The sequence below is a fragment of the Rousettus aegyptiacus genome, unplaced genomic scaffold (genome assembly GCF_014176215.1).
Source record: "Rousettus aegyptiacus isolate mRouAeg1 unplaced genomic scaffold, mRouAeg1.p scaffold_m13_p_8, whole genome shotgun sequence".
Lineage (NCBI taxonomy): Eukaryota > Metazoa > Chordata > Mammalia > Chiroptera > Pteropodidae > Rousettus > Rousettus aegyptiacus.
Genome location: NW_023416311.1, coordinates 17,143,014 through 17,170,726, shown reverse-complemented (window position 1 = coordinate 17,170,726; position 27,713 = coordinate 17,143,014). Strand labels below are relative to the sequence as shown.

General features: G+C 46.3%; 1 protein-coding gene and 1 pseudogene across 3 annotated transcripts in view; both read right to left on the bottom strand.

Moving 5' to 3' along the window:
- The window catches only part of IL21R (interleukin 21 receptor), a 33,179-nt gene extending 27,081 nt beyond the window's left edge, over positions 1-6,098 (bottom strand). For all 3 annotated transcript variants that reach the window (XM_016136784.2, XM_016136782.2, XM_016136781.2), the window contains exon 1: positions 5,501-6,098. The gene's annotated coding sequence lies outside the window, so the exon portion shown is untranslated. The remainder of the gene's footprint in view (positions 1-5,500) is intronic.
- Positions 6,099-12,005: 5,907 nt separating this feature from the next.
- On the bottom strand, positions 12,006-12,124 carry LOC118607304 (annotated as a pseudogene).
- Positions 12,125-27,713: the final 15,589 nt, after the last annotated feature.

The window sequence follows — 27,713 nt, the reverse complement described above, 5'->3', positions numbered from 1 at the left end:
CCAATGTGACCAAGGTGGGGACTGGGGGTTGAAAGTGAAAGGTGAGGAATGTGGTAAAATTAAATGAACTGTTTCCCATAGGGACCAAGAAGACATGGGGTGGGCAAAGAGGGACTCCCCAGAAGGGCCAGAAACAAGAGCCAGCAGGTCACCAGAAAGGGAAGTATCGAGACTGAGGTACTTCCCGAAAGGGAACACAGAAAAACGGGCTTCTAGTTCATCCCTGGTCTTCAAGGATCTCTAACCACCTGTCCTCCTCCTGGCCTCCTCCTTGGTCTCCCTGCCTCCAGCGGTGGCCCTCCAACCCAGTCCTCACTCCCACCATGGCATTCTGTGGCCCCTCACTGCCTTCTAGAGAAGACCCCAAATTCTTCAGCCCAGCATTCAAAACACTTCAGCATCTTCTGCCCCACATTTCCTCTGCCCCGCAGTGCTCATCCTGGACTCCAGGTACACCAGCTTTCTTACAGCTTCAGCAACATCTCCATTCATCCGGCTTCCACACCTTGGCACGTGCTGTTTCAGCCACCGGAACTCTCTATCTGCCTAGGCTGACTGTCAGCCTCCTACTCAGTCTCCAAAATCCAGTTCAAACGTCATCTGCTCTACAAATCTTTGACCTCTCCAAAGAGAGTATGAGTCACTCTTTCCTCTGGGGTCCAGCCCTCCACCAGAGTACACTGCTCATGATGTTTTAGTAATATTCTGAGCAACATCCAGACAGAGACTATGTTCTTGGTTACTGTTGAATCCCCAGTGGCTAAACAGTGCCTGACACATAGGTGCTCAAAATATTGAGTGACTAAATGAAAGAGAATGCTTTCTACCATAATGGATTTTGAAGCTTAACCTCGATGTTAAAACCTATGTAGATTGTACACTCCAAAGTTTGATCTTATTCATTTTGACTTCTTTTTTTTTTTTAATTCAGTGCATTGAGGACATATGTACTTGTTAAGGATAAAAGCTCCAATTCTCCAACTTTTTCCCTACCCCAGGGCCTTTACATATGCCATTCCCGCTGCCTAGAACACTTTTCCTTGTACTTCTCTGCTTTCTCATCCTCAGGTTTCAACTACAATGTTGCCTCCTCAAAAGGCAACCTATTGTCTGAAATGGTTCTCCACAGCAGGCAGTTCTCGGTGCCACAACTCTGTGTCTCCTTCGCAACTGTAATTCTAGGATTAGTTTAGTATATGTTCCTTTTCCTGTGTCTGTGACCTCCATCTGTTCCAGAGCATAAGCTCCCAGGAGCCAGGAAATTTACCTGTGTTGTTCACCACAGTATCCCCAGTGCATAGAATTGGGCCTGGAACACAGTAGGTGCTCAACGAGTACATGAAGAAGAATGGGGAATGAATGAGTGAGGCTGAAGAATTGCGTGTCTAGTCATACAAGGAGTAGCCTTGATCAAGCCCCCAAAAGGTCTCGGTTTCCCCCATCAGCTTCGTCATGGTCCCCAGGAACTTCCCTCAGCCCCGGGTAACACCCTCAGTTCCCAGGGTCTGAACCATCATGACTGTTGTCATCAGATTAGTAACAAAGAACTTTCAGAGAGGGACAATGGGTTGCCTTAGGTCAAGCAGCTAGTTCTTACCTAAACAGAGAGCTTAGGCTTGGGGAGAGCCAGCCTGGGCGTGAGACGATTCTGCCACTCACTCAGATGGGACCTTTCTCTGAGCCTCAGTTTTCCTCATCTGTAGAATGGGGGCAGTGCCCCGTACCCCGGCCTGGCCGAGGGAGTGTGAGGCAGGTGCTGGGCACATTGTACGTGTATGAGTAATGTTAACTGCTTGCTCCTTTTCTGCCAGTGATGAGGGGTGGGTGGTGAGTGGTGAGTGTCTGAGGACAGGGGTACCAGGACTCTGGGGTCACAGCTTAGTCAGTAGGAGCTGAAAATGAAAGGAAGGGCCCGTCCCTCCCCGACATGTACCACGTCTGGGCCTGTGGAACCTCTCAGTCTCTCTCTCACCTGGACATGAATCCTTGTCCATGAAACCTGTCTCCGCCTGAACCTTTCCCTTCTGAAACGTCTCCCAGCCTGTGCAGCTTTGCCTAGCTGAGGAGAATCATCTCACTCCCAGCAACCTCGCCCTGCCCCGCCATCTCCGCCATGCGGGGCAGCCTCGCCCAGAGTGGACAGTCTCCCTCTGCTCCCATCCTTACGTCTCTCTTCAGCCTCATTTCCCCCAGACCCTAAGGGGCTAGTTGGAAGGCAGAAAAATAAAGGATGCTTTGAACCATGACTGCTTAGACCACAAGGCGGGGGCTTGGGGCAGGTCTGGCAACCTGCTCTGGCCCTGGACAAAGCAGCTGGAATGCTATTGATTTGTACTTGAGAAAGTTTGCAGCCCTGGTCTCAGTCTACTTTGCCAGGCTATCTGGCAGATGGGGAAATGGAGGCCCAGAGAGACACAGACCTTGCCCGCCGTGGCACTGTAGGGAACTAGGCGGGGAGCCGCCTGAATGAAGAACCAGACTCTACATTTGCCACACCTGTTTAGGGACAATTTGCATAGCCAGATCCTCAATGAGGGCTCTGGGGACCAGAAGGTCCGGTCCCTGCTGCAGGTGTCCCAGTCATTCGGGGGCCCTTAGTGGGGCCCCTGCCCACACCATGGGAGAGGGAATCTTCTCAGGTTGTTTCAGAAGTTCCAAGTTTACTCAGAGCTCTCATTTGAGCTGTCATAAAAAGTCCCTTCGGTCTGATGCCAGAGCAAGAAGTGGGGGCGGCGGCACCTGTGAGCCTTGGACCGAGGGTGGGGCTCCTCTCAGCTCCCCTTCCCCACCCCTCAGGCTTGGAAGGTGCTGGAGGGTGACGAGGAGAGAAGCATGTGAGGAAGGGGCTGTGAGGGTGTGCCCGCCCCGCTGCCCTCACAGCTCTCCTCCCTCTGCCCGTTAATGACTCCCTGGGTGACCCTAGAAAACTCCCACCCCGCTCTGAGCCTCAGTTTCCCCATCTGTGAAAGTGGGGAGTAGAATCGTCATAAGAGCGAACAGATGCCAGAGCTATGCCAAGCGTCCTAGCTGACAACGGCGTGATTATTACCAATAATATTGAAAGTAAAACATCGTAGCTGCTAGTTCTTGTGAGTCACCGCTGTGTTCTTTTCCCCGTATGATCTCACTGGCTCTGTCTGTCTGCGCGCCGCTGCGTGCCCAGGACCCAGAACAGTGCCTGACATACAGCAGGTGCTCGGTAAATAACAGAACCTCACAACGAGCCCAAGGCAGGAGTTCTTATTTCCATATAATGGATGAGGAAAGTGAGGTTCAGAGAGGTTAGTGGCTTACTCAAGGTCACGCAGGTATTAAGTGATGAAGCTGGGACTCAAACCAGGTCTGGCTGATTCCAAAGCCCCACGGGTCGGTCGGCAGGGTGTTGGTCAGCCAGATCCAGCGCCCCCGCCTGATCAGGAAGCCACCGGCTCCCCTGCCTTTCATTTGTTTATTTATCAGGCACCAGGGAAGTCCAGATGCTGCAGAGAAGCTAGTGCCCCTCAAAGCCTCTGGTGGCCTGTTTCCCTCTTTCCACTTTCTCTTGAACTGGCCTCCCCTCCAGCACGCCACCCCACCAGCCCCTTAGAAGCTCCAATCCCCACCTCCGACTTCCCTCTCTTCCTCTCCAGACTGGTGAGAGGCTGCAGCGCCAAGGGCTCAGCCTTCATCTTCTTCGCTCCCCTTTTCCAGACCTGAATCTTGGCCACCTCCTAACGTGAGGGCTCTTAGCTTCCTCCACTGCAGGGTTGTAAGGATCCAGACACGATTCCAGGTGTGGGTGCCAGGACCAGGGCTTCTGCTGAGCCCACCACAGGGAACAGGCCATCAGGGCCACCCCTCTGGGGTCTGCTCGGCAACCTCGATCCAATACCCCTTTTCAGCAGGTGTCCCAGGACTATGAGCCTTACTTTTAAGTTATCTCGTCCAGCAGATTGTGGCCTTACTGTCTAACAGACTTGGGGTCCAAACTCAGCTCTGCATCTTAGTCACAATTGACCTGGGACAAGTGTCTCTCCACCGAGCCCCAGTCTCCTCATCTGTGAAATGGGTCGAATGAGGCCAGCAGCCTCAACTACTGTCGTGAGGATTATGGGAGACCCTCAAGGGCTGGCAGCAAGCTGAGTACTGGTGCCGGGAGGACCAGGGGACCAAGGGAGGCAGGACTGCAGGTTCCAGAGTGTGTGCAACTGCTACTGTTTCTTAGAGAGCGGCCCTCCTCCCACCCAAGCTCCAGGTTCCTCATGATGCAAACTCTCTTCCTGGGCAGGCGTCCAGCCGGCAGCTTTCGTAGTTTTATGCCTTCAAATCCTTGCAAGCACCCCACGAGGATGGAGCTAGCTGCCTTTGTCCCCATTTCACAGATGAGAAAACCAAGGCTCCACGTAGCTAAAACAGCACAGAGACTTGCCCAAGTTCACTCGCGTGGCTGGATTTTGAACCCGTCAGGTACTTCCCACTCCACCACGTGCTTCTGAAACCCCCACACTTCCCCCAGGAGAGTGCAGATGTCATCCCAGGAGCCACACACCCATGCCCACCTCTGCCCAGCTCAGCTCCCCTGACTCTGCAATGTCCCCCTGCCCTGAGTCCTCTGCTCCTGCTGAGCAGCACCTTGCCATTCCCCCCACAAGCCCAAAGTTCCCACTCCAGGCCCTGTACTGTCCCAGCTCCTCTGCCAGAAATGCATCTGCCAGCTCCTTTCGTCCCCTCTACTTCACAAGTCAAAATTCAACCCATGCTCCAGGGCTCAGCCTCCCTCCATCTCCTGCACATCCCTCTCCCCTAGGCGTACACACAGAACCAGTCTGCCTGCCACCATCAGCCCATCCCCCGTGCTTTCACGAGAAAGACGAGGAGACGAGGAGACGGCATGCGGAGGGCAGGACCAGCCCCGAATCACCTGCTTACTCTACTATGTACTAGTTGAGTCACCTTGGGAAAATCACTCTATCTCTCAGAGCCTCAGTTCTTTATCTGTGACATGGGCACACCAACTTAGTTCGAAGGATTCGATGAAATAAAGGAGATAAAATACAGAAGCTGGCACAAAGTCAATGCCTCCTACCTGCCCCGAAAATGAGGACCCTAGAAGCATCCCAGCACACCCATGCCCACCTCTGCCCAGCTCAGCTGCCCAGAACCGTGGCGACTGTCGAGTCGTGTTCAGTCTGGAACTATCCTTCTCTCCCTAGTCCCCTGCCTTGTAGAGGCTGGTTTCACAGACAGCTCATGGGGTCATCACGGCCATTCCCCTTCAACAGACCCCCTCGAAGGCCTTCCAGTCACCCTGAGCCAGGCTGAGCAAGAGACGCCGGAGCAGCTCTGCTGGCCTCACTGTCCCCAGCTGTGAATGAGGGCACAGGGCCCATCTGCGTCCTTCCACCCTGGGCAAAGACCAAGCCCTCTTGGCCAAAGAAGGTGCCCCGCCCCTCCCCCCCCCCCCCCCCGCATCCCCCTACACCTCCCTCCCTGCTCAGAACTGTAGCTGGAGTTAAGTTACCTTTCGTTCCAGCTTCTCCCTTCAGAAATCCATCCTTTGTACTCAAGGCAATCCAGTGGGCCCCAGGGGTGGCCGCTGGGCTCGGCAGGGGGTGGGAGATGAGTATCAGAGAACAGTCAGGGGTCTGGGGTGGGAATTCACAGCCTGCTCCGAGTCACCAACCAGACAGGCATGAGACCTGTCACCGGGACAGATGGCAGCCGGGCTCTAGGCAGGCAGGTCACACAGCGGGAGCCAGCCAGGTACACAGGCAATGGTCAGTCACATCCCAGAGAAGTCACACATGGACAGAAGATGGTCATTGTGGAGCAGGGACTGATTGGCTGGGGATGGACAGACAGCAGGCAAGGGCTGGTCAGGCAGGCAAACAGAAGAAATCAAGTGAACAGGCAGGTGGCCAGCCAGGCAGACGCACAGACACGCAGACAGACAGGCAGACAGCAAGACAGGAAGGCTGTCAGTCGCACTCAGGGAGAAGCAGTCAGACACTCGAACCCCAAGCCCATCAGTCACTCAGCAGAGAGACGCCAGTAGGTCCAGCAGAGGCAGCAGCTGCCATCTCTGCCCCGGGCGCGGGCGCGCGTGTGCAGGGTTGGGAGGCAGAGGAGGATGTGGTGAGATCTCTCCACCGGCCCCGCCCACAGCGCAGCCGGCTCCTCCTCAGAGAGTGCGAAAGAGGTGGGAGTGGGCCCAGCCCCCTGGCAGGGCCCACCGCTCCCCAAAGGTCACCTCCTAGGAGTACATTCAGGGTCACCAGCGTGACGTCTGCCTTTTGTGGGTGGGTGACTTCATTCCCACAGGCCTCAAGGTCATGACCCGCGAGGCAGACAAGGCAGCAGTGAGCCACTGCTTCTCACAGATGTGGAAACTGAGGCTCGGAGGACAGCAGAGGTGCCATAACTGGACCAGAAGGCCCCTGCTGGTTCTGAGAATCCAACACTTAGCTCAGAGAGAAGGCAGAGTCCAGGACCAGAAGCTTGCCCAAAGTCTCATGGAGAGGCCATGGCAGTGACCCAAACACAGTCCCTCTTCTAGAGTTTGCAATCTGGTCTGCTTCACTCCTGCACACTGCCTGCCTGGCCCAGCAGGGGTCTGAGTTTGGGACCCCCTTCCAGACTTCTTGGCCCCTGTTTCCTTTCCACCGGCCCCCTCCCCTCCATTTCCTTTGAATCCAGCCTCCTGCTGCAGTGCTGCAGGGAGCAGGACCATTTCTCCCCGCCCTTGAGAAGACAATCGCTCAGGCATGCCACTTTGAATGCCTGGCTTTGCCCATCTGTCAAATGGGGACACCTAGCTGAGAGGGGAAGGGCAGCAATTCACACATAGGAACTCCAGAGGAACACAGAGAAAAGCATTCTCAAGAGAGTGTTTGTCTTGCTGACAAGCCGGAGGCCTGTGAGAAGGTCAGACATCTCTGGCAGACATTTAAAAAGCCAGGGGACAAAATCCGGCAAATGCACACCCAGCAGCCTCAGAAGAAGAGCAAGAGAACTCCGAAATTTCCTAGGCACCTAGGTGATCTCCCTTTATCCCACAAACCCTGGGATAAGGCAGACAAGACTAGGCCCATTTTACCAAGGCTCAGAAGGCTGAAACGTCACAAAAGCTAAGGAGTGTCATAGCTGGGTGTTTTGAACTTGGGTGTTTGATTCCTAAGTCTGCACTAGGCTGAGGAGACGGGTCCAAACCCGGATGAAAGGTTATCGAGGACGCTGGGGCTATCTTGTGCTGTTTTGATGACACTGGTCGGCTCCGGCTTGCATGCCATCTCTCCTCAGCTGACTCATTTTTGGGAAACAATTGCAGCGAACCCACATGACTGATCCAAAGAAAAAGAGAAAGCGTCTTGCTATTTATTCTGTTTTGTTTTGTTTTGTTTTTTTCCCTTTTTCTAGCTGTTTTTGAGGAACTAAGTACAAATTCCCCTGTGGCCAATGTGAAGGATGTTTGACCTATAGAAATTCTCCTCCTGGCTACAGAAGTATTGTGTTCCCTGGAGAACAAATCTTGGAAGAAGGTCAGCTTTTCTTTTTTTCTCTTGATCTCCAGGGTGAGTTTTCTGATGCCGTGTATCAATCACATATTTGCCATGGAAGGATCAAGAGAAAGAAGAGTAAAACAGAGCTAGTATTTGCTAAGAGCTTACTCTGTGCCAGGGTTTTCGGGACTTTAAGAATGCATCATCTCACTCAATAACACAAGAAAATAATAATTATTATTAGCATCATCATCATCCTACTTTACAGATAAGAAAACTGAGGCTCAGAGAGGTTAAGTGACTTGTCCAAGGTCACATGGCTGGTGAGGGGCAGAGTTGGGATTAAGCTTGATACTGGACATCACTTGTAAAATTCTTCATCTTTTAGCAGCAAATGATATGGGACATCTCTTGCAGAGTTCTTAATCTTTTTTAATAAACCTAGTTAAGTTTTCTTTCCTCCTTTTCTTTAGAAAAAAAGGCCCTCTCCCTCAAATCCCAATAATTGCCCTGAAACTGGTGGCTCAGACCCTCTGGCTATTGATAAGGGTCATTGGCTCATTGTTATCAGAAATAGTGTTAGGCCAGGCAGAGCCCTTAGAGTCCAAGAGGGGTGGGGACTTTAGGCCAAAGGTCTTTTTCTTTCTCTTTAATAACTATATTAACCAAGTCTGTTTTGCTTCACTCGCTTAATAGGCAAATCAGTTATAGAAATTCAGAGATATATGATTTAAATAATAAGTTCATATCTTCTTTTCCTTGTCTAGGGTCTGAGGTAGCGCTTCAACAGGAAACCCAAGACCCCACCCTGACTGAGGCAGAAAGGGAAAGAGCCCCATATAGGCAGGGACAACAACCCTCCTCAGCAGGAAGCAGACACAGAAGAGACCTCCTGTTCCTCAACATCCATACTAATAATAAGGGGGTTCATGGCTCTTAGAAAAGAGGCAGGAAAGTTAGACAAGGGGTTTCGGTCTGCCTGCAAAGACGCTAAAGTCATCCTATCCTAGTCTGCCCCGGTCCATCCACAATTAAGCAAGTCAGAGGGATTTTTAAGCAAAAAGTAACTTCCACAAAGAAACAAGTAAGCAAAGAATTAGGTACCAGTTTAAGCTGGACAAGGAAGACCTCAATGACCTTCAACTCACCTGAGCCTCATTATAATGATAATTTGATGCATATGCCCAGAAGTTCATCAATATCATTATAACGGACTGAATTCTGGGAAAGAACATGCGCAGAAAGCAAATGATGAACCACTGAATCCTGTCACTCTTAGCTGTCAATCAAGAAAGCCCACTCCTCTAAGAAAAGTAACCACCCACAGCAAATAGGAACAAAAACCCCAAAGGTTTTATTACCAGGCCTTTTGGCCCACTTCCACGTCTGGAGGTGTACTTTCCCTTCTAATAAACTTTTCTATTCTGCTGTATTTCGGTATCTTGCTCAATTCTTTGTTCGAGACATCAAGAACCTGGACAACACGCCGAGAGAGGATCCCCGCTCTCTGGTAACAAACTCAGTCATCTGGGCTCCTGAGCTTAGTCTTGATCCCTCACTTACTCCTCTTCTGGATGTATGTCAACCCAAGGATATTCAGTCTCTCCTCCCTCCCACCTGCCTGCCTGCCTCCCTCCCTCCCCTTATGCCCTCTGCCCACCCACTCACCCATCTACCCCCCCACCCACTTATCCATTTTTCTGTTCGCCTGCCCAACCAGCCATCCAGTCTCTCCTTCCTGCCTTCTACCCACCAATACTGAGTGAGTATAGACTGAGGATACCCCATGGAAATATACACAAGAGACAGCTCTCACAGAATCTGTAAAGTGACGGACAGAAGGAAATATTGAACAAACTAAACAAATTGGACTAATTGTCATAGATAACTGATAGAAGGGCAAGGTAGTGACATTTAGAGGCACATTAAATGCTAAGCACCTAAGCACGTAGGCGGAAGTAATAGGCAGGACAGTTGGGGAGATACGAAGCCCTGCACCAAGAGAAGAGGGTCCTTTGACTGAGAGTGTGGAAAAATTCAAGACACACGCCAAAGGTAGAGTCAAAAAGAAAGTGTATTAGAAAAGGGATAACATTTCACAGAGTGTGGTCTCCTCTCAGAGGCAGAGAGTGAGAGGGACAATGAGAGACAGTGAGAGGGACAGTGAGAGGGACCCAGAGGGACAGAGACAATAGAAATGAGGGTAGAGACAGAGACATCGTAAAGGCAAAGAGGAATTTTCACTCAAAAGGCTAATTTTATAATCAGCTCTTTGTTCTGCTTCTGTAGATTTGCTTTGCTGCATAGGCCTCAGAGCAGGGTAACCTTTAAATTAACTAAAGACTCGTCCTCCCTTTTGCTTGTTCTGTCAAAATAACAAATGTAACTGCCCGTAACTCATAGCAGTTCCTGTGCTTTGTAACCATCGGAGGACAAATTAACCAATCGACCCATGTCAAATAAGCCCTGTAAAAGCAAAGTTGCCCCTGAGCTCAGGGCCCAGATCTTCAGAGCACTAGCTTGTCTGGGACCGCAGGCATAGTAAACCTGAGTTCTCCAAATATCCAAGTGGTGCTTGGTTTCTCGCCAGTCTGATTTTGCAACAATTCTGCAACAAAGGCACTGAGGAGGACAGAGGACTGAAAGAGAGTCAGAGTAAAGATACTGAGAGGGACCCTGAGGGTTCAGGGAATTCACTTTATATGTCATTCTTTAGTTCCTGTGAATTATAGTTTAAAAGACTTTGTTAACCCATTTCCTTTGATATGGGCATACAATGAGGAAGGGGAACAGTATGTAGCCTGAAAAGGCAAGAATATGTAGAGCGAAAGGCCTGCTGGCAGTTCCCAGCCTTTAATCCTTAGGTTCCCCAAGGTTTTAGGGAATGACTCTTGGTTCCTCTTCCCCTTCACAGGTGTGAGGAATGGGCTGATAGCAATCCCAGCAAAAATCTTCCTTTGTTCTGAAAGTGTCCTGGCCTGGCTGCAGGGCTGATCAGCATATTACAGTATCTCAATGTGGCTTGATTAAGCTCTTAATTCTCTTGCCTCCTCTCTACATTATTAGCCCATGCAAAAGCACTTGTAATGGGAGAAAATGTGGTTTGCTTCAAGAATTTGAGAAGAATGTGGCAGAACAGAGTGAGTAAGCAAAGGAATACTAGGAGGCAGGGTCAGGAAGTCACGTATCATGCCCACCAGGTGAGACTTTGCCAAATGAGGCAAGGAAGGTAGATATAGCTCCAAGGGAAATTGGGAGTCATCTGCGGTTTTCATCAGAGTGGCTTAATTCAATTTACATTTTCAAAAGAGTGTTCAGGTCATAACTTAGAGAGCAGATGGAATGCAGCAGAGACTACTTACCCCTAATGTTTAAAAAGTAGATGCTTTTGAAGGTGGAAATTTAACAGCTACTACGTCCATTGGGGTGAACATGAGTCCCCTTAGAAATAGATCTCTGTTGAGGGAAGGGTCCCTTGAGGGACTCCTTTGTGTCTGTATGTGTCTCATGAGCATGACCCCCAAGGTCTCACAAAGAGGGTGTAATAGGGTCTCTCAACACCCTCCCAAGACCCCTTAGTATTCAGAACTGGTCAATGGGAAGGAAGTGGTTGAATTTGCATTGCAGCCGAGGGGCCTGGGGGTGGTGGTGGTGAGGGTGAATAATTGAGACAACCCCTCCTTCAACCCATTTCCTCATTTTTATTTTAACAGTGTTATTAAAGTATAATTTATATAGCATAAAATTAAGCCATTATAAGCACACGATTCAATACTATTTAGTAAGTTGACTGGATTGTGTTAACTACCAGCCACAGCTAGTTGTAGAATATTTCCAAAAATGCCCCTCGTGCCTGTGTGCCGTCATCTTATTCCCACTCACAGCCCACTAACCCCTTTTCTGTTTCTACTGATTTTCCTTTTTCTTTGCTGGACTTTTCACATAAATTAAATTATCAACATGCGGTCTTTCATGTCTGGTTTCTTTTACTTAGTATAACGTGTTCGAGGTTTACCCATGTCGTGGCATGTACTTAACTCATTTTTGTTGCTGCGTAATATTCCATTGCATGGGTATGCCGCTTTGGGCTTCAGCAGAGGGACATTCAGACTGTGTTCACATTGCCTTTATTACAGATTACACTGCTATGAACATTGCCATGGAAGTATTTGTGTGCAGACACGCATGTTCAGGTCTTCTGGGTACTCACCCTGGAGTGGATGGCTGAGTCATATAGTAACTCTAAGTTTAACTTATTGAGGGACTGACAAACTGCCACAGCCGTTGCACCAGCAATGTATGCCAGTTCCAATTTCTCCACATCTTTGTCCACACATGATATTTTTCTTATTTCTATTAGAGCCATCCTAGTGGGTATGAAGTGGCATCTCATTGTGATTTTGCTTTGCATTTCTCTATTGACTAATGAACATCTTTTTGTGAGCTTGTTTGTCATTTGCGTATCTTTGGAGAACTGTCTACTTGTCTCCTTTGCCTGTTTTGTTTTGTTTTGTTTTGTTTTTTTAATGCCTACAGCACCAGGTCTTCCTCAGTGGTCTCCCATCCAAGTACTAACCAAGACCAACCCTGCTTAGTTTCCAAGATCAGCCGAGATCAGGCACATTCAGGGTGACATGGCCGTAGACCATCTTTTGTCTGTTTTTAAATTGTGTTGTGCTACAGACTGAATATTTGTGTGCCCTCCAAACTTATATGTTGAAATTCTGACCCCTAGTGTGATAGAATTAAAAGGTGAGGCCTCTGAGAGGTGATTTGTGGGGCAGAGCCTTCATGAAGGAGATTAGTGCCCTTATATTTTTAGTACGTTTTGAAATTGCGAGTTTGAATCCTCCAACTTTGTGTTTTGTTTTGTTTTGTCTTGTTTTTTTAAAGATTATTTTGGCTATTCTGGATCCCTTGAAATTCCACATGAATTTTAGGATCAATTTTTCTGTTTCAAAAAAGAAAGCTGTTGGGATTTTGATACAAATTGCATTGAACCTGTAGATTACCATCTTAACAACATTAAATCTTCTGTTACATGAACATGGGATGTTTTCTCCTTCATTTATATCTTTAATTTCTTTCAGCAATATTTTGTACTCTATACTACAGAGGTCTTTCACCTACTTTGTTAAATCTATCCCTAAGAATCTTGTTTTTGATGTTATCGCATATGGAATTTTCTTAATTTCTTTTTTGGATTGTTCTTTGCTAGTGTATAGGAACACAATAATTTTTGTGTGTGTTAATTTTGCTCTCTTGCAGAAAAAATAGACCGGAGAGAAATCAAGCACCACTCAAAAGTTGGAGAACTCAGGTTTATTATGCTGGCAGTCCCAGAAGAGCGAGCGCTCTGAAGATCTTGGCCTCAAGCTCAAGGGTAACCTCGCTTTTATAGAGCTTATCCACGCAGTTACAGTTGGCATAAGCCAATTGGTTAATTTGTCCTCAGGCGGTTACAGAGTGCGGGAGTTGCTGTGGGCTACGGGTAGTTACAGAGGATGAGATCCAATACATGTTATCTAAACAGAACAAGCAAAGGGGAGGGTGAGTCTTCAGTTGATCTCAAGGTCACCCTGCCCTTCAGCCTATGTGGCAAGCAAGTCTACAGAGCAACAAAGAGCAATAAGGTTAGCCTTTTGAGTGAAAATTCCTCTTCAGCTCAACTTGTTTATTATTGCTAATCATTTCTTTGTGGATTGTTAAGGATTTTCTAGATATGGTATTATGTCATTTGCAAACAGAAGTAGTTTTACGTTTTTAAAAATTTCTTTTTTCTTTAGTTTTGTTGATTGCTCTGGCTAAAACTTTTAGCACAATGTTGAATAACAGTGGTGAAAGTCAGCATACTGGTTCCTGATCTTAAGGGGAAGTCTTTCAGTCTTTCATCCATTGAGTGTGATGTTAGCTATGAGTTTGCATATATGGCCTGTATCGTGTTGAAGGATTTTCCTTCTATTCCTAGTTTGCCGAGTGTTATCATAAAAGAATCAAAAAATTTTGTCAAATGCTTTTTCTACAGTTTTTTTAGATGATCATGTGGATTTTTTTTCTTCATTTTTTTAATGTGGTGTATTTACTCGACTATGTTATGTAACTGAATTACTATGTTGAACTACACTTGCATTTCTGGAATAAATCCTAGTTGGTCATGGTGTATAATCTTTTTAATATGTAATAGGATTCAGTTTGCTGATATTTTGTTGAGGATTTTTGCATCTATATTCATAAAGGACATATTAGTCCACAGTTTTCTTTTCTTATGGTGTCTTTGTCTGGCTTTGGTATTATAGAATGAGTTACAAAGTGTTCTCTTTTATTTGTGAAAGCTCTTGAGAAGCATTGGTGTTAATTCTTCTTTAAATGTTCAGTAGAATTTACCAGTGAACCTATCTGTCTCTGGATGGTTTTTTGTTGTTGTTGTTGTTAGGTTTTTGATTACTGATTTAACTCTTGACTACTTATATGTCTATTAAGATTTTCTATTTCTTCTTGAGTCAAGTTGAATAATTGTGTCTTTCTAAGAATTTGTCCATTTCATCTAGGTTATCTAAACTGTTAGCATACAATTGTTAGTTGTATTCTCTCATAATCCTTTTCATTTCTGTAATGGTGGTAGTAATGTCCCCATTTCCACTTCTGATTTTAGTAATTTGCATTTTAACTCTTTTTTGATTCATATAGCTAAAGATTTGTCAATTTTGTTAATATTTTTGAAGAAACAACTCTTCGTTTTATTGATTCTCTCTTTCGTTTTTCTATTCTTTATTTCATTTGTTTCTACTCTAATCTTTATTATTTTTTTCCTTCTGCTAGCTTTGGGTTTAATTTGCTCCCTTTTTTTTTAATTCCTTAAGCTGTACAGTTAGGTTACTGATTTGCAATCTTTCTAATTTGTTAATAAAGGCATTTACAGCTATAAATTTTCCTCTTAGCTCTACTCTTACTGCATTACATACATTTTGGTATATTGTGTTTTCATTTTCATTTGTCCCTAAGTATTTTCTAAGTTCTTTTGTTATTTTTTCTTTTACTCATTGGTTATTTCTGAGTATATTGTTTAATTTCCACATATGTGTGAATTAACCACTTTTCTTTCTTTTATTGATATTAAACTTCATTCACTGTGGTCAGAGAAGATAATTAATATGTTTTTGATCTTTTACAATTTATCGAGACTTACTAGACTTAAAGATTGATCATTTCATAAGGTGTATAAATACCTAATCACTATATTGTACACCTGAAACTAATATAATATTGTGTCAACTATCACTGAAAAATAAAAATAAATAAAAATTTATTGAGTCTTGTTTTGTGGCCTAACATACGGTCTATCATGGAGAATGTTCCATGTGTACTCGGAGGTCACTGCTATTGTTGGGTCGGATGTTCAACATATGTCTGCTAGGTCTGGTTGACTCATAATGTTTTTCAAGTTTTCTATTTCTTTATTATTCCAGAAAGTGAAATATCAAAGTCTCCAAATATTATCATAAAACTATTTCCCCATTTAATTCTTTAATATTTGCTTCATTTATGTTGGGACTCTATTGTTTAACGCATATATGTTTATAATTATTTTATCCTCTCGATGAAGTGACATTTTATTAACATATAATATCCTTCTTTGTCTCTTGTAACAATTTTTGACATAAAGCCTATTTTACCGATATTATTATAGCTACTCTAGCTCTCTTCTGGTTACTATTTGCATAAGATATCTTTTCCCATTTTTTCACTCTCAGACTATTGTGTTTTTTGATCTAAAGTATCTTGTAGACCACATATAGTTGGATATTTTTTTAGCCATTCTATTAATATCTGTGTTTTAACCAGTGAGTTTAATCTATTTACATTTAAAGTGATTACTGATAAAGAAGGACTTACTTCTGCCATTTTGCTGTTTGTTTAATATATGTCATATTTTTTTTTGTTATTCACTTCTTCCATTACTGCCATCTTTTGCATTTGATCACTTTTCCTAATTTATCATCTTGATTCTAAAACTTGTCTAGTAATTTCAAAGTCTAGACTTCCCCAGAAACAGTTTCTATTGATTTTCTCTCCCTGTGAATGGGCCAAACTTTCCTATTTCTTTGTAGGCTTTATAAGTTTTTGTTGAAAACTGGACATTTTGAATATTATAATGAGAGCACTCTGAAAATCAGATTCTCCCTACTCCTCTGCCTCAACAGGGCGTGCTTTTGTTGTTTGTTGTGGGCTTTAGTCATCCGTGTGTTTAGTGACTTTTTCAACTTAATTTTGCAAATACTGTATTCATTGACATGCATATTCATGGAAGTCTTTGTTGCATTATCTCAGCAGTCAGTGATCTGACAGCTAGAGCCAAAATGAAAAAAAACAAAAACAAAAAATATTTTCTCAGACTTCATAGATTGCCTCTGAACTGTGACACTTCTTCAGTGCCTAGCCAGACTGACTACAACTCTTGTCTTAGCTTTCATCTACTTGTGCAGAGGTCAAAGATCAGCTGAAGGTGCCTCTTGGATCTTTCTGGTGCATGCATTCAAGCCTGGTCATATACAGTGCTCTCCAGATTCCCTGGTATATGTGGAAGACTTTCAGAGTCCTGCATCTTACTCCTCAGCTTTCTCCTTCCCAGGCTTTTTGGTCTGTCTACTGCTTACCCTGACCATCATCCCTTGCCCCAGTTGGATAGTATATATCTTTAAATTCTTTTAAACAAGTTGTTTCAGTCCTGAGAGAGTTTCAAGAGCAGCAAAACAAATGTAAGTGCCTGAACCAATCCCTCAGGAAGTACAAGAAATATCAAACTGCACAACCATGATTCTTTGAGAACTCGGTCTTTTTTGCCCTTTCTGGTACTGACAAGTCACACCAACAATGCAGGCTACAGTTTCCACAGTTACCACTGAGCTGAGGAATGCCGGATGATGCAATACTTTCTCACCAAACATTACCAGTCTCTTTTTTCATTAAGCACCCCCCTAGTTGTTACATGGTTCGATTACATCCCAGACTTCAAAAAAAGTTTTTCTGACAGCCAGCTTAATGGTTACTTCAGTGGAAGGACTGATTTTTAGTGTTCCCTACACTATGCTTTCTTGGTGATCTTTAATGATATTTTATTAGAAATAAACGTTTTAAATTTTATTGAAGTTCAATCTACAATTTTTTTTCTTTTGCGATTACACTTTTGGTGCCACATCTAAGAATGTTTTGTCTAACTCAAGGTAACAAAAATTTCCTCTTATGTTTTCTTCTAAAAGTTTTATTGTTTTAGTCTTACATTTAGAACTATGATTCATTTTGAGTTAATTTTTGTGTATGATGTGAGATAATGATATAAATTTATCTTTTTGCATGTGGATATCTGATTGTCTCAGTACAAAATTTTGAAAAGATCACCTTTTCCCCATTGAATTACCTTGACACTTATTTTGAAAATTAACTATAAGTGTATGGGTTTATTTCTGGACTCACTATTCTGTTTCCTTGCTTTTTATATCTATCTAGATGCCTGTACAGTAGCTTTACAGTAGCTTTGTAGTAAGTTTTGAAATTGGAAAGTGAAAGTCATCTAACTTTATTCTGCTTTTTTTCAGAATTGTTTAAGTTATTCTGGGTCCTTTACGTTTCATAAATTTTAGGATTAGCTCGTCTCTGCAAAAATACCTGCTAGGATTTTGTCAAAGATCGTGTTGAATCTATCGATCAAGTGGAGGAGAATTGCCATCTTAAAAATATTGAGTTTTCTAATCCATGAACATGGGCTATCTCTTTATTTATTTAGATCTTTTAAAATATCTTTTAGGCACTCCCTTCCACATTCATTCCCTTTTCAGGTCCAACATGGTGGGGCTCCTCTGATGGACCAAATGGTCTGCCAAGGTGCCATAACCAAGGAAGGGCAGGAGGTGTTTCTCTGAGACCTCACCACAAAGGAAGGCGATGTCTAGTGGTCGTGGCAAGAGAGTTGGGTTGTACACACATGTGACTGATACTGGGAACCCCCTTTCACTCAGTTACCCTGACACAGTGGGCTTATTTCAAGAGCAATGACTGAATATAAAGTAAACACTAATAAATAAGACCTTTAGTTTTAAGTAACACAGAGAGGATATAATTATCCTTTTGTAAAGATTCACCTTGGTTTATACAAGGCTCTGTATCAGTAGGAATACCATTCAGATAAAAATATCTTAAAATTTTTTAAGTACCTTCTCCAAATTAGGTTGTCTGCTGGGCTGATCAGATTCCTTAGCATTGGTCATATTGATTGCTGTGTAAGGAATGATGGATAACTTTGTTCTTCCAGAAGCAATTTCTAAGACAAAGATTCGAGTGCAAGTAGTGGATTTGGGAGGTGATCCCAGGAAACACTTGTAGGGAAATGGAAAAGTGAGATATGGTAAGAAAGGAAGCCAATAAAAGTGCTTTAAAGGGCAGCTTACTGCTGTGGGAAATTGGAACTTAATCCCATTGAGGACCTCTGGAAGACCGTACAGAACATTCTTCCAAATTGTTCCAGATGAGAAACAAGGAAGCTGGGGTATGTATTCACTAAGACCCCATTTGCCGTTAGTGGAAGGCTGCTTGCAGGGGCATAACTCTGGCACTTCCAGCTGGCCAACTGTGTGCACATGCAGCCAAAAATAAGCCCTTAGGCAGAGACTTGCATGTATTTGCAGTAAAGATACTTCAGTGTGTGCACTGAGAGGATAGGGTGAGGCTTCAGTATCTGCTACGGACCAAATGGCAGCAACCATTAGTTGTCTCCCAGCTCCCATCCTGCCTTCTTTGTATCAGAACCATGGTGTAATTCTGGACAGCAACCTATTCAGCTTCCCAGCTAACAGACCGCTACCCAGCATCCCTTGTAGCTAGGGGTGAGCGTGTTCTGAGAGCACCTTTTGGCCCTTCTACTCTTTTTCCTCCTCCTTTCTCCTGCTAAAAGTGTAGATGTGATGGCTGGAGCTAAAGCAGCCATCTGAAACCAAAGGGAAAGACCAAGATATTCACACTTGGCCCTGAAATCAGGCCATGAACCAATGTCAGCAGCTAGTTGCCCTCAGGCTTCACATTACACAGGAGAATAAATCTCTGTTTTAGCCGCTGTGGTTGGTCTCTGTTGCAACATCTCAATGCAACCTCTAAACACATGAGGGGTTTGAATGACTATCAAAAAGGGAAAGGGGCTTATCTGCATACCTGAACTGGTGAAGCAAGTTATGCTAGGTACATATAAAGATATCGACGAAGCCATGAATGTTGAATTAATAATTTATAAAACATCCATAAAATGGAATACTCTGCAGATATTAAGAAGGGATAATTAATTTGTATATAAACACAGGCGATGCAGAAATAGACAACAAGTGAGAAAATTAGGTTATGTGAGTGGAAGTGCCATGTGCAGTTTCAAAATCATACCTTTATGTGGAGTTCCTTATACTTTAAGAAATTTTTTAAGTTTTTGGAAATAAAAGAAGACTGAGACACTTTTGCTGGGAGTGCTGAGCCGCCATGAAAGAGGCCTACAAACCCTGCGGCGGCCATGTTGTGGGGAAGCCAAGCGGCACAGAGAAGTCATGTGGAGGTTCTCTGGTCAGCTGTCCTTTTTGAGTCATTCTAACCTAGGTGTCAGACATGTGTGTGTATGAGTTCTCAGACGATTCCCTCCCCCAGCTGTTAGGTCACTCTAGCCTTCACTCCTCCGAAGCTGAGGTCCAAGATACCACGGAGAAGAGACAGACCATCCCTGCTATGTTCCATCCCAATGCCTGATCCACAGAACCCATGATCGTGAGAAAATGCTTGTTTAAACTCACTAAATAATAATAATAGAATAAAGAAAGAAATCGAGCGTAACCTCTCATTCTCACCCCTTCCTTTCTCCTGCTGCCTGGAATGCGGGCATGGTGGTGGCCATCTTGGACAATGCGGACAGGGCAATATCCTAAGAATGTCAGAGTGGCAAAATAGAAGGAGCCTGGACTTCTGGGTGACTTCGTGGAGCACCATGCAGCCCCAGACACCTCCATCCACACTATGACATTGGAGGGAAACCTCCCTTATTTAAGCCACTGTCAATCTGAGTTTCTATTGTAGGCAACTGAACTAATATTCACACATACAGATATAGATGTAGACTTGGAGATAGATATAAATATAGATATAATTCTGGCAGAAGGAAGGATGACTATCAGTGCCTGTTACTGAGAAAGAAGGATAAAACTGATACTGGGTAAGCAACTAAGAATGTCTGTCATATCCCCCAAAATTAAAATAAAACAAATTTTATTTTTCAGAGCCCATTATTAGTAACATTGTTATTTCAGTTGCAGTTGTAGAAAACCAAATCAGACAAGCTTAGCAAAAATGAGAGTTTATTTTGTTAGGAAGCCGAAACTCAGAAAAAGGGGAGTTGCTTATGAATATCATTAAACCTTAGAATGCGATGAGGAGCCCTATGTTCGCCTCTGCCTGTGCACCAGCCGTACCCTCTCCCACTGCAGGTGGGCTTTCTCTGTACAGCATCAGGAAAACCTGAACTCCCAACTCACCAGCTCTGTAGTCGGTGTGGAGAGGAATGGACCCCATGGACTCCAACTGGAAAAATCCCGGGAATTATTTGCATTGGCTAGGACTGAATCACAAGGCAGTCTGTGCATCAGTCTGGGCTCAGTGATGGCTCAGCCTGAGTAACCTGTCCATCATCCCTGGACCAGGCATCGTGGCCAGAAAGAAGGAAGCCTCTGAATGGACAACTGCTAATTCATTCCTGTGGTTGTCACAAAAAGAAGGGCATGTGGGTACAGGGTCATGCTGCACAAAGACAATAGCTACTACATATAGTAATATTATTACTGTGGGCTGAATTATGTCCCCTTCAAAATTCATATGTTGGATGCCTAGTTCTCCATGTGACTGTACCTACAGATAGGGTTTTAGGAGGTAATTAAAATTAAATGAGGTCATAAGGGTGGGGCCCTAATCTGATAAGACCATAGCCTTATAAGAAGAGGAAGAGACCACAGCGCCCCGAGTGCTTGCCCCACCTCCTCTCTCCGGCATGTAAGGACACAGCAAGAGGGCAGCCATCTGCAAGCCAGGAGGAGGGCCCTCGCCGGGAAACAACCACGCGGATACTCCCAGCCTCCAGAACTGTGAAAAAATTAATTTCTATTGTTGAAGCCCCCTAGTCTATGGTGCTTTGTTATGAGAGCTTGAGCAGGCTAAGACAGATTTATCTATATTATTAGTCAGGGTTCTCCAGAGAAACATAACCCCGAATAATACAATTTGTAATAACAAAAATAACAACCGTTTACATTTTTAAAGACCTTACCATCTAGCAGACATTGTGCTAAGCTATCACGACCACCCTTTAATGTCCTCATTTTAGACATGAGGAAAGAGAGGTACAGATTAAGCAATCTGCCCATGGGCATAGAGATAGTGAATGGCCTAGTCAGGATTCGTACAGGCTTGCTCCAAGTGTTAATGGGGCTATTTCTGAATGATGGGATTTTCATGTGTGTGTGTGTGTGTGTGTGTGTATGTGTGTGTGCTTTTCTGTACCGATATTTTAAGTAATATATTACTTCTAGAATCTCAGAAAAACAATAAAGCTATTTCTGCTTTTGAAATTAAAAAAAGGAAAGTCACAAAGCATCCTCTTGCTGGGTAGAGGGCACAGCAGGGAGGAAAGGCATTAAAGATCTATAGAAATGCGATCTGTGGTCTTTCCAATGACACTGACAAAAGACGTATGCACTGCCCTTTACGTCAAGTCAAATAGTCAAGTTCACATGCGTGAGAATTGGAACCACTGAAGCAATATGTGCTTGGGGGCTTTCCCAAAGTCAAGAGTGTGTCACAGCTACAAGAAACTCGAAGCTTACTGAGGCTGCATTAATAGAGGTGTGGTGCCCAAAATGAGGAAGGTTAGTCTTGCCTCAGTGGCCTCACCTGTAGTCTATGTCCACTTCTGGGCTTGCATTTTAAGAACATTGGCAACTAGAGTGTATTCAGAAGAGGTAACCAAGAAGGTGGGGAAACAAGTGTGGAAAAGATCTGAAAACCATGAGCAAGCAGAGGTATTTAGTTTGAAGAAGAGAAGATTCAGAGTTGGGTGTGTGAGAGTTGACCTTCAGGTCCAGACTAGTGCAGTAAGAGTTGCCTAACTGGAGTGAATGGTGAGCTTCCTGCCCCTGATAATATGCAAACCAAAGCTTGGCCACCTGTTGATGTGGGTATATGGTTAGGTTGATTGAGCGTGTGGTTGGACCACAGGGTCATGAAGACTTCTTTTATGCTATCTGTGTATCTCTGGGGTTTGGAACTCTGTGGGAGGGCTTACTCTGGAAGGAGAGTGTTAGGAACTGAATGTTTGTGTTCCCCCAAATTTCATATGTTGAGGCCCTAACTCCCAGTGTGTCTGTATATGGAGACAGGGTCTCTAAAGGAAGTCATTAAGGGTTGGACTGCTGTCCTTACTGAGAAGAAACACCAGGGAGCTCGCTCGCTCTCCTCTCTCTCTCTCCCTCCCTCTCCTTCTCTCTCTCCCCCCATTCCCTACATGCACCAAGAAAAAGCCATGTGAGGACACAGCAAAAAAGCAGACTTCTACAAGCACAGAAGCAAGTCCTCACAGGAACTGAATCAACTGGCTCCTAGATCTTGGACTTCCCAGTCATTTAAGCCACCTGGTCTCTGGTATTTTGTTACCGCAGCTTGAGCTAAGATGGAGAGTCACTCTGCTAGCATCCACCGAGGGATTCAGGGTGCCAGCCTCCAAGACCCAGAGGGCAGGAAGTCTAATTAGGGTGGAGGAGAAGTTGTCTCTCTCCTCCCCCACTGTGACCTCCAATTTTTCCCAGTTAATGAAACGGACCTTCTCTTCACCATCACAGGTCTCAAGTCCAGTGAGGAAGGAACACACAGAACTAAGAGTATAAAGCACTTGGGTTGGTGGCGTGTGGTGAGTATAAGAATGAATTTTGGGTGGAGGGGGGATTTCCAGCACTGATTTATTCTTCTCTAGTAATTGTATCCTAATTTTTTTCTGGGATGACACTGCTCCCCTACTTTCAATCTCTTTCCGAGGGAAGTCTGTGACCCTGTCCTAAGTCAATCTACTATATAACTCACGACATATTAATTGCTCCAATCAGAGCATGTGACCTAGTCAGAACCAATGCAACCCTGTGAAACTTTTGATGGGACAACTGGAGCAAAGACTTGGAGCAACATACAGAAAATGACTCAAGAGATCAATCAAGTCATCAGGAATCGAGACCCCTTGATCCGGCTGTGCCTGAAAGCCAGACATTTTGGTGATGTTAGACTGTGGTTCCCTTTTGGTTTCAGCCAGTTTGGATCAGTGTTCTTCCACCTGAAACTGAAAGTCTCGACGGATACATTTCTGTGTGCCTTAAAGTGCTAAAATGACAGTCTGCACAAAGCATTACTGGAGCAGAAAGGAGGCAGCTGCTAATGATATGCCTGGGGGGTGTCGACGGAGCAGCCCAGGAAGGCTTCGCCGAGGAGGGGGTCACATGAACTGGATGGACTTGGAAGAGTTCATCATGTTGAAAAGACAGGAGAGGCCATTCCAACACATTTCAACGTGGATGGGGAAATGAAGAAATATACTTCTAAATAACCTGAGGGACAATGAGAAAAAATCACAGTAGAAAAATTAGGAAACATTTATAACGGAATGATATAAAAAGTACACATCAAAACTTGTGGGTTGCAGCTAAAACAATACTTAGAGGGAAAATTATAGCCTTAATAGTCATAAATTAGAAAAAAAGAAAATGAATGTTCCTAACATCCCGCTCAAGGAGTTAGAAAAAGAGCAGCAAGATAAGCAGAGAAAAAAAAGAAGGGAAATAATCAAGATAAAAACAGATTGAAAGAGGAAGGAAGTGTACCCTGGAGAGGATCGACAAAGCCCCAATTGGGTCACTGGTAAGTCATAGACACAAGGCATGACGGCAATGCCTGTTCGGGAAATGAGTGCGCTGCTGTGGGTGGACTGGGCACCGGAGGCCACAGGAACCAGAGAAGTGGCGAGGCCGTAGACTGCAGAGGAAGGTGGCGCCCAGAGCCCAGCGGAGCTTCGGTGCAGAGGGACGGGACCAGGACCCCGCCCCACAGGCGGCGGAAGCCATAGAAGGGCCTCAACGGGGCAGTGGGCCAGGGTCGGCTGGGCCCTTGCAGACCCTCTGCAGATGAGGAGGCGTGGGCCAGACGCCTGGGCTGTTTGAAAAGGAACAGAAAAACCGCAAGGAGGTCAAGTTCGGTTTTTTAGGAACCAGCCTCTGTCATGTGGAGAACTGCCAGAGCAGCTGCCTGCTGCCCACTGCCACCTTGGCACAGGCTCACTTCCCTTTCAGGCAGAGGCTCCTAACACCATGGGTGGTCTCTGAGAAGGCCCTGGAAGGCTGGGGATGCTGGGTCTCTCAGCCTCAGCGCTGCTGACTGCTGACGTTTAGGCTGGACCGTTCTATGCTGCGGGGCTGTCCTGTGCATGGTAGAATATTGAGCAGCATCTCAGACCTCTCCCCACTAGGCGCCAGCAGCACCTCTTCCCAGACGTGATGACCAACAGTGTCCCAGACACTGCCAAGTATCCCTTGGAAGGGACCATGGATTTAGTGTTGTGGTGAGAGGAGCACCGAACCCACAGTCTCCTCGATGACATCTCAGTGTGAACCCCAGCCCTTAGGGCTGTATGACCCTGGGCAAGGTCTTGCCTCTTAAGCCTCTGCACCCCACCCCACTGTGCTGAATGGGGCTGGAGAAACCCACACACAGGATGATAACGAGGAGCGATGGGATTGCTGTGCCTGGCAGAGTCAGAGCTCAACACACAGTAGCAGTTCTGACTGCGCTCCTCAATGATAACCGTTCCTCCTGCCCCTGGGACCAGGCCAGAGGAGTAAACTGCATTTAAGGCTGGGTCCCCAGTATGGCCACAGAGCAGGGTCATCCTTGCCTCCTCACTTCCTCTCACCAGCCTAAACCCACCTATCAGGAAGTCCTGCTGGTTCTACCTTCAAAACCCACCCGAAATCCACAGCCACAGCCACCACCCTGCTCCAAACCACCAGCCTCCCTCGCCTGCACAACGACAGCAGCTGCTAACTGGGTTTCCCACTCCTACCTTCCAGCCTCCAGGAGCATCCTGTTCTCCTCACTGCAGAGCGGTCATTTTCAGACAAAAATCAGACCATGTCACTTCCATGTTCTGAGCCCTCCAAAGCCTTCCCATCATCCATAGAATAAACCCAAAGTCCTTACTGTGGCCGGCAGGCTCTCCGTGCTGGTCCCCTCCTCAGAATTCATTTCCTTCTTGCCCCCCTGGTCTCTCTGCTCCAGGCACGCTGGCCCCTCTGCTGTCACACCGTTCCCTTTCGCAGGGCCTTTGTGCCGGCAGTTTCTTCCACCTGGAACCCTGCGCTCCCCGTTCCCCCGCCCCAGATAGCTGCATGGCTCGCCTCCTTACTGCATTCAAGCCTGTGTTCGCGAGGTCCTCCCTCGGCCGGCCTTCCCTGAGCTCCTCCCGCGGCAGCTCTCCCTGCCCCGTACCCTGACCCTGCGGGCCTGCTCCGTACCACGCTCGGTGCCGCCGGCCGTTACAGTGTGCTGTGTGCACACCTCTTGGCTGTCTGTCCCCCCACACCGCAGCTTCGTTAGGGAAGGAATTTGTCTGTTCTTTTCACACAGAACCCCCGGCTGTAGGGCAGTGCCTGGCACGTAGTAGGCGCTCAATAAATACTTCTTGAATAATGGAATGACTCTTTCAGGGCCCTCCTCTTCACGGTCAGCCCCACTCCACCTCCGCTTTGGACTCACCCCACCGGCCCTGAGTCGGGCTGGCCTACAGACCACCAGGCCCTTTCAGTCTCCACCGCCACGTGTGGCTTACATGGCTCCGGCATCACGCCCCGCCTCGCCCACCTCACAGTCTGCGCCCCGGTCAGGCTGGGCTGTTTCCCCCAGGCCTTTGCACGTGCCGAGCCCTCCACCTGGCTCACTCTTTCTCCTTCCGTCTCCCTGTTCAAGTACCTGCATAGAAAACATGCAGCACTCCCAGCCACCCAAGTTCACACATGTACAAGCACATGCACATTGTCATGTAAGCACATTTGCATATGAACAAATATATATTGAGAACCTACTAGGTGCCGGGCGTATAACAGTGAAGAAACAGTCCCTGCCCTCCCGATGTTTGTAATCTAGTGGGGGCACAGGCATGCATAGACATGCAAGCATATGGTCAAATCATAGAGACAGGCACTGGGTATCGAGCGCTCACTATGTGTCAGATGCAGAGCTGACCGCTTCCATGCATTAGGAGTACCTATGGGCACCGTGCCCCATGAGTACATGCACACTCGTATTTACCTTCCTCTCTACAGGAGCCACAGGGCACAGTGTGGGTCTTGGCAGAGGGTGGATGGAGTGCAGGGACAAAGATCAGTGTTATTTTTGGCACCTCCCGCGGTCTGAAGATCTCCAAGCCTTTGTCAATGCCCCTGAAACCAAACCATGTTCCAAGTGACAAATGCCACATGCATTTCCAGACATGTGCACACTTCACATGTGCTCATGTGTGTGCATTTATATGTGCGAGCCCTCCCAAAACTCCCCCAGTCCTTCCAGAGCCCCCCAGGAGTCTCTGCCCCGAAGTCCCCAACCTTCTCTTCTTCCCCATCTTACATGTTAGGGAGCCATGGCCCAGAGACACCTGAGTCTTCCAAGAGGCTGCACACTCAGAGAGGAAGGGCTGCAATGACTCGGCTTCCAGGCAGCTGTGGTGAGTTTCTGCAAAGACTCCTTCCTCAAAGAGGCTCCTCTTTACTGAAAGTTCAGGCTGCCGTGGTTTCCCCACATTTGCACAGGGGAAAGATCAAATTCACAAAAATATTTACCAAGAGCTGTCTGTCAGTCGATCAACAAGCATTTTACTGACAGTTGCAGCTTTCGCACTGGGCTGGGTACGGAGCAGGGAAAAGAGGGAAAAATAAGCACAGGCCTTGTCCTACAAAAGGTCATGGGCACAAGGGAGCAGGAGAGGGTGTGGGGTGGAGGCTGGGGGGTATGAAGGGAGTGGAGAGCAGCCAGGCGGAGGGAGCTGCATGCACAAAATCTGGTGGTGGGAAAACATTCTGTGGCCCCCAAATCCAACTGGCAGTGTTCTGGTAAGTAAACAATCAAAAAATAAAACCCAGAAACCTGATATCTGTAGTGGCTGCTGCTTTCCATGGTGTAAATGCTCCCACCAGGGCCAATGGCAAGCTACCAATGGGATGTCACAGAATGCAGAGCTGAGAAAAGATGCACGCAATGAGCTCTCAGGAGCTGGTGCGAGTCAGCCTCAGCACCCCACTGACCCACAGCCGTCCCTTCCCAGGGACATGCACTGGCTGAAGCCAGAGCCTTGGTGTCCAGGGCAGGGTAAGAGTCTCAGTTAGAAGGGCCAGGGACGAGAACAAAACGACTTACTTATCCTTCGATGCATGCTCTGATTTGTCCTTTCATTAACTCGGCATCCACCCTGTGCTGGACACTGGCACCCCAGTGTGTCTCAGACTATCCCTACCTGTGCTGATGATGGGGGAGCACAGGCGCCGAGAAGCGGCACCTGGGCTGAGGAGCCAGAGGTCTTCCCGGAGGAGGTGGCATCTAAGTTGAAATGTAATGGAGTGAGGTGATGAGTAAGGTAAGGGTACAAAATAGTTCTTTCCAACCAGAGGAAATAGCGTGTGCACTGCTTTAGCTATCTCGTGCACTTCTTGGTTAACCCAGCAAAAGCATCCTGTTTGACAGACTTCTTAAATGAGCCAACGCTGTCTAAATGCTGTACACGCCTTCACTCGTGTAGTCCTCAGATGATCCTACAAGGTACTTCTTATTTTTAACTCCACTGTACAGATGGGAAGACTGAAACTGGGAGAAGTCAAGTCAATGTGCCCACGATCGCTGGTTCGGGCCACCTCCTTCCTGCACCACCCTTAAGCATCTGAAGTAGGCGTGGCTTGGGGAAGTTTTAGGGGGTACCCAGACACGGCAACCAACTGTAAGTTTAGTTTGGGGTTTAATTAAATGTCAGAGTGTGGGAAGTGATCGGTTCAGCTAAAGTGCACTCCCAAACCCCTTTGCACACGAACAAGACAAGAGTGTTATCCAGTGCAGAAGTGTTTACCAAAGACATCGATCGGCCAGTCA